General features: G+C 40.3%; 1 pseudogene; it reads left to right on the forward strand.

The window, feature by feature from the left end:
* The first annotated feature begins 966 nt into the window (after window positions 1–966).
* On the forward strand, window positions 967–1,871 carry LOC103582684 (annotated as a pseudogene).
* Window positions 1,872–7,090: the final 5,219 nt, after the last annotated feature.

A 7,090-nucleotide genomic window follows, 5' to 3' on the forward strand; every position in this document is an offset into this window, starting at 1 on the left:
TATTAAGTGAAACAAGTCAGGCACAGAAACAGAAATACCACATGTTCTCACTTATTGGTGGAAGCTAAAAATAAATAAATAAATTCTCACACATGCAAAAGAAAAAAAAAACCCGGGGCAGGGGGTGAAGAAGACATAACAATTACAATTCCTTGAAGTTGACAGGACAAGCAAACAGAAAGGACATTGTTGGGTGGGAGGTGGGAGAGGGAGGAGTAGGGAGGTTTCGGTAATGGGCCACAATAATCAACCACATTGTATATCGACCAAATAAAATAAAAAAAAAAAAGAAAAGAAAAAGTATGTAGAGGAAAACAACTATCACTTACCTTGTCATTTGGCAATAAATACTGTTAATCACATGGAAATTTCTCTTCTAGGTCATACTTAAATTTTACAAATTTGAGATCATAATGCACATCCAATTTTATATTTTACTTTTTTCCCTTATCAGTATATTTGCCCTATAATGCTTTAATATCAGCTTGCTTCCAACCTNTGAAGTGAAAGAAGTGTATCTGGACCTGCTTAAGAAAGGTGGTCAGTCTCCTTCCTCAGATACAGATGCAGAGGCTAAGACAGTAGCACAGGAGACTGCTCAGACCTCACCCAGCCCACCCGCATCCGTCCCTACTGCACCGGCTCTTCCTTCCTCAGATGCAGATGCAGAGGCTGAGACAGTAGGCCAGGAGACTGCTCAGACCTCACCCAGCCCACCAGCATCAGTCCCTACTGCACTAGCTCTTCCTTCTGTAATTGTTCCCAACATCTCAACTATTATATTGGTCCCAGAACAGATTGGAAAATTGCTCAGTGAGTTGGATATGGTGAACATGAATGTGAAAGTGATGTTCGCCATATTGATGGAGAATGCTCCTGGGTCTGAAAACCATGAAGACATAGAGCTTCTGCAGTTCCAGAACATTTTCATTACCCGAGATAACCACTCATCTGCTTTCTGACCAGATCTGGAACTTGGGGAAGACAAGAAGGGAGAAAGACTACTTAATGNTGCTGGAGTTCAGACTGAAGACAGGGGCCAGTTTATGCACATCTGTGACATAATTCACACTGCCAGGGATGGGCCAAAAGATGCAGTAAAAGCTTTGAAGAAAAGGCTATCCACACACTACATTCATAAGGAAATTCAACTTACCTTGTCACTTATTGACATATACATGCAGAACTGTGGTCCAAGTTTCCCGTCTCTGGTTGTGATGAAGGAATTTTTTAAAGATAGTCTAGTTAAGTTGCTGAATCCCAGATACACCTTGCCATTACACATTCAGAATAGAATCTTGAATTTCATTAAGACATGGTTGCAGGGTTTCCCAGGAGGTGAGGATATAAGTGAAGTGAAAGAAGTGTATCTGGACCTGCTTAAGAAAGGTGGTCAGTCTCCTTCCTCAGATGCAGATGCAGAGGCTGAAACAGTAGGACAGGAGACTGCTCAGACCTCACCCAGCCCACCCGCATCCATCCCTACTGCACCGGCTCTTCCTTCCTCAGATGCACATGCAGAGGCTGAGACAGTAGGACAGGAGACTGCTCAGATCTCATCCAGCCCACCAGCATCAGTCCCTACTGCACTAGCTCTTCCTTCTGTAATTGTTCCCAACATCTCAACTATTATATTGGTCCCAGAACAGATTGGAAAATTGCTCAGTGAGTTGGATATGGTGAACATGAATGTGAAAGTGATGTTCACCATATTGATGGAGAATGCTCCTGGGTCTGAAAACCATGAAGACATAGAGCTTCTGCAGTTCCAGAACATTTTCATTACCCGAGATAACCACTTGTCTGCTTTCTGACCAGATCTGGAACTTGGGGAAGACAAGAAGGGAGAGAGACTACTTAATGGGCATGAGGTTTCCTTTTGGGGTGAAAACCAATTCTGGACATTTTATATAAATGGAATCTACAATATGTAACCTTTTTTGTCTGTCTTCTTTCACTTTAATGTTTTCAAGGTTCATCAATATTATAGCATGTATCAGAATATCATTCCTTTTATGGCCTACTAATATTTAATTGTATGAGTATACCACATTTTATTTATCCATTCACTAGTTGGTAGACATTTGGGTTGTTTTTACCCTTTGGCTGTTGTGAATAATATTGCTTATGAATATTCTTGTACATATGTTCACTTCTTTTGAATGTCAGCCTAAGAGTAGAATTTCTGGGTCATATAGTATCTCCATGATTAACTTTTCGAGGAACAATCAAACTGTTTTGCACAGTGGCTACACCATTTTACATTCCTACCAGCGATGTACTAGGATTCCAATTTCTCCACATCCTCATCAGCACTTATTATTGTCTGTTGTGTTTTGTTTTTGTCTTTACTTTTTTAAATAACCATCTAGTAGTTGTGAGGTAGCATCTCATTACAGTTTTGATTTGCTTTTCCTTAATGACTAATGATGTTGAGCATCTGTATTATAGGTTTTTGTCACCTCTCTTCCCCTGGGTGATGGAGATGCAAAAAGGATTGTTCAAAGCCCATTTCTTCTGAGCAGTGAGAAGTTCCAAAGGGGTTAATTTTCCAGGAACCATAGAGAGAGAGGCATTTCTCCTTGGAAAAATAACACTGAACTGGGGTCTTCTCCAAGTATTTATTTTCCAGGACAGGAGGTTACAAAAAAGGAACGTAGGTAGAGTTATGGCTAAGTATAGTTTAACAATAGAAGCTGGTAACATCAGTGAGATAAAGTGACATTCCATAATGCAATTTGCAAAAGGTTAAGTCTATCCACCAACAAAAGCTTGTTCTTAGCAAATACTGTCTTTTCCTACAGCAATTTCCTTAGTATTTTTACATAACAATCAAGTAACTTTAGCTTAACCTTCTCCAAGGGCATCTGTCCTTGAGCCAGCAATTTTGCTATGTGACAATTCTTTATCTACAACAGAGACTTTATCCAGGGGAAAGTTTCCTGTCTTTTGCAAGCTTAACATTTCCATATGTAATTTTAAAAGGTTAGGTTATACCTGAAGCTACAGGGCTTTGGAGGCTAGGCCCTATGAAATACATTTGCTTTATTAATGCTAGTGTACGCCACAGGTTTTTAAAAGGTAAACAGATATTGTTGTTCTTTGCTTGATACACTCCAGTGGCTTCCCAATACACGGGAATAAAACCCACCCTCCCTACTCTTGCTGCAAAGCCCTTCCTGATCATCCTTCTCCTTACAAGGCACATGCACACTGACCCCTTCCTGTTCGTTGAACATGCTGAGTTCACTCTTGCTGGGGAACTGTCTCATCCCTGACTCATGTTATTCCCTGCCCTCACGGGGCCAGATTTTTCTTGTCATTCTGATCTCAGTGTGACCTCCTGAGAAGTCTTTTGTAACTCTCCAGTCTAAAATCAGCTACCCTCCTATCACATCACCATTTCATTCTCCACCTGGCACTTCCCTGAGTCTTTTCTTGTCAGCTGTCTTTGCCTACTGATTGGAAACTCCACAAGCCTTGTCTTGTTCACTACTCAGGTTCTGACTACCAGATCAGCACCTGACACAATGTGATTACTCAATAAAAATATGATTAATAAAAGCAATAGGCTTTTCCCCTAAAAAAAAAAGAAAAGAAACAGTTCAAGACTATCAAGCATATGAACAGCATGCAACTCCATGTCACCTGCAGCAATGCACGAAAGGAACTTCATCTCAGCCTTGTCAACAAGATAGAGTTTTGGCATAAGAAACAGTTCAAGACTATCAAGCATATGAACAGCATGCAGCTCTGTGTCACCTGCAGCAATGCACGAAAAAAAACTTCATCTCAGCCTTGTCTACAAGATAGAAAAGTCACATGCAACTACCCTGACAGCCCCGAAAATAAACAAATACACGAACAAGACCAAACCTAGTCACTAATACCAATTGAAAAAGAAGATAAAAGCTATAAATTATAAATAAAGGAATTACTTTATGGGCCAACAATTGCCTTAACTTCCTTATTCTTCCACTGCCTTTCTCTGGCTGTGTCTTGCAGGGGAGTTCTTTTGCTCTGTAATATCCAGCTTGGGATGCATTCTTTCCCTCTTTGGTAAGGAAGATCACTAAGATTCACTGTATCTCTCAGAAAATTCCTTTCACAAACTTGAATATTTCCACAGGTATACTATGATGTGATATTTTTATGAGCATTCTTCATTACCTTTGTAATTAAGTTCTACATATTAAAAGAAATAAATGCATCAGTCTCCCCCAACTACTAATGCCTTCTCAGCATCAGAGTCCCAGTAGTTGGAAGTCGCAACGTCCTCTGAGCACTTTGTCTTCTGAGCACCGTGAAGAGCACTCCTTTGGAAGGGAGAGATACTATGGAGCTGAATTTCAGTGAATAACCTAAGAGTAATGCACCTTCCATATCAGAGAAAGTACATATGAAAGGTGGGTGGAGAAGAAGTAGAAACCAAGAAGCAAAGAAGAATTTTGAAGACTGACTGTTGAATGGAGGACTGGAAATAAAAGCAAAATTCTTTCCACCTGGACACCAAATATTTTTAAATTAAATCAGTCCACGGAGGACTAGAGTAAATATGTAAAATGACACAAATTCATATTCATAAAGTATTTTTCATATTTCCAAAAACAGAGGGTCTTCAAAGTCCTGCCTCTGGTTATGTTAAAGATGGTAACCATTGACCAACATTCCCACCATAACAAAGAGGAAACACCATTTAAATTACAAAATTATGCATATTTTTTAACCCAATAGGAAGCTGAGGACACAAAGAAATTTAGAGGAAACTAAATCTCAGAGAGGGATAAATCTTTCATACATGAGCTAGGACTAGAAGCAGCTTTAATCTGGTGGAGCAAATAACAAAGCAGGCCTGTCATTGAGTGAGGGATTTTGCAGGGGAAAGGAGAAACTGGCTGAACTTTTAACAATCTTGTGCTAATGGGACATACTGAATACATAGGAGCCCCAGACACAGAGCAAGTCCTCACCTTGGGACTTTTACCAAGGGCTCAGCAGCATGTGGGCAAGAGGGTCTAGATGGAAAGGCAAAAAGAGATTTCCAGTGTCACAGAAATCTTGGGGCATGGCAGGAGAGCAGAGCAGAACCTCACAGTTCCAATAATCTTGTCTTCAGTTTGGACAAGATCTTGGAGGTGATCTTCTCTAATCCACAGGTTTTCAAGCAGACATATAGGCAGAGATACCGATGGGACCCAGACATAGGCTTGGGGACAATGTTGGCAGATAAAGGGTGTGGGACATAAATCAAAAGGTGTCTTCTAGGTCTCAAATCAATGGGGAATAGGGTAGTCAAGGAAGTAAATCAATATGCTTAGTTTTCCTTTAGAAACAGCAAAACGTTCTTAAGGAGGCAGACAACTCTGGACAAATGAGTGGGAGTCAAGGCCACAGCGCAGGGTAATCTGGGTTATCCAGTGAGAGCTTTATAGTGCCCTTATCTTCTTCTTCATTCCTTGGCCAAGATAAATATGTATATAAATTAGTTCTAATCCCCAGTCTTCCTGCTGTGGGACAAAATGAAGCCATTATTCTTGGAAACTTATCTTGGCCCAGGGATTGAGGACAGAGTGTGGCAGGAGCTATAACTACCACAGCCTTGAGTAGAAGAGAGAGATTCTTACTTTCTCCGCCACTAGAAAACCAGTGCTATCCTGCTAAACGTAGTCATTCCAGATCTCTGTTTTAGGAATTTTTTTTAAATTCTTTAATCTGAACAGTTAACATTTATTTACTAAATGCGAAACACTTTTTAAAGCCCTGTATCCTCATTAACTCAATTGCTACATAATCCTGTGCAGTAGATTCTATCATTGACCCAATGTTATAAATGAGGCAACTGAGAAAAAGAAAGACTTGGACCTAGGTCACACAAAGCAGATGCAGAGGGCAGAGCAGGGACTTGATTCTGGGCCACCAGCTCCAGAGCCACTCCTGATGCGTCCTGAATGTAGGAGGGGCCGACCTCCAACAGCCCACCTTAGATTCACAGTGAGGTGGCTTCAGGTCATTCTGCTCTATCCTGTTGCTGTTCTTCATGATTCCTACAAATTGAGAAGCCAGGGCTCTTCCTCCAGATGTTTCTCTCTATCCAGCCTGCTCTTTCATAAATTGCTCACTTTGGGTTCAAGTATCCAAAACAAACATAGAGCTTACTGAGAAAAAACANTACACGTCCCCACCACTTGCATCTGTGTCTCTTCATGCATTTACTTACATACCTGACTCCTGAAAACAGCTAAGATTATGAGTTTTCAAAAGTGAGTTTAACAAGTTGGAGTTCATCAAAGCTCAATCTTGGGCTCTTTTCTTCCCTCCTCTTTATTCTTTCCCTAACTAATGACGTCCATTCCCATGACTTTAAATATGATCTCAATATAAAGTATGTCATTGTCGTAGCTAACATTTTTTTCTAGGTACCAGGCACTATTTTAAGCATATTACATGCATCAACTCCCATAATCCTTACAAGCATCCTATGAGTTGGATACTATTATCACCCTCATTTAAGAATGAGGAACTGAGGCATAAACAGATTAAGTAACTTGTCCAAGGTAACACAGTGATGGATAAAGCCAGGACTTTTGTTTTGTTTTGTTTTTGGCGGCTGGCCAGTACAGGCCTCCACACCCATGACCTTGGTGTTATCAGCACTATGTTCTCCCAGGTGAGCTCACTGGCCAGCCTTTAATCCTGAAATTGAGTCAGGCCACCTGGTGGCAGAGCCCATCCTCTTCATTACTCTATTCTACGGCCTATGCAGGATACATGAGAACATAGTCTCTCTTAATTTGGAACTTTATTGATTCTGTGAACCACCACCGTGGAGCTATTCACTTGTGTGTGCCTGAACACCGGGCCTGGTCTGATGGAACACCGACGAAGCCCATGAGAAAGCAGAACTGTTTCCCTGTCGTATTTTAGAGGCAGATGTATTAATTTAAATGTTAAATGTATTAACTATATATCACTTGTTTCATTCACATTCATAAAGAACTGTGAATTTAAAATAAAATATACCTCATTAAAAAAAAAAGTAAGTCACATGTTCATATAAATTACTGTCTTTTTTTTTTTTTTTTTTTTTTTG

Source organism: Galeopterus variegatus, unplaced genomic scaffold (genome assembly GCF_000696425.1).
Source record: "Galeopterus variegatus unplaced genomic scaffold, G_variegatus-3.0.2 Scaffold17326, whole genome shotgun sequence".
Lineage (NCBI taxonomy): Eukaryota > Metazoa > Chordata > Mammalia > Dermoptera > Cynocephalidae > Galeopterus > Galeopterus variegatus.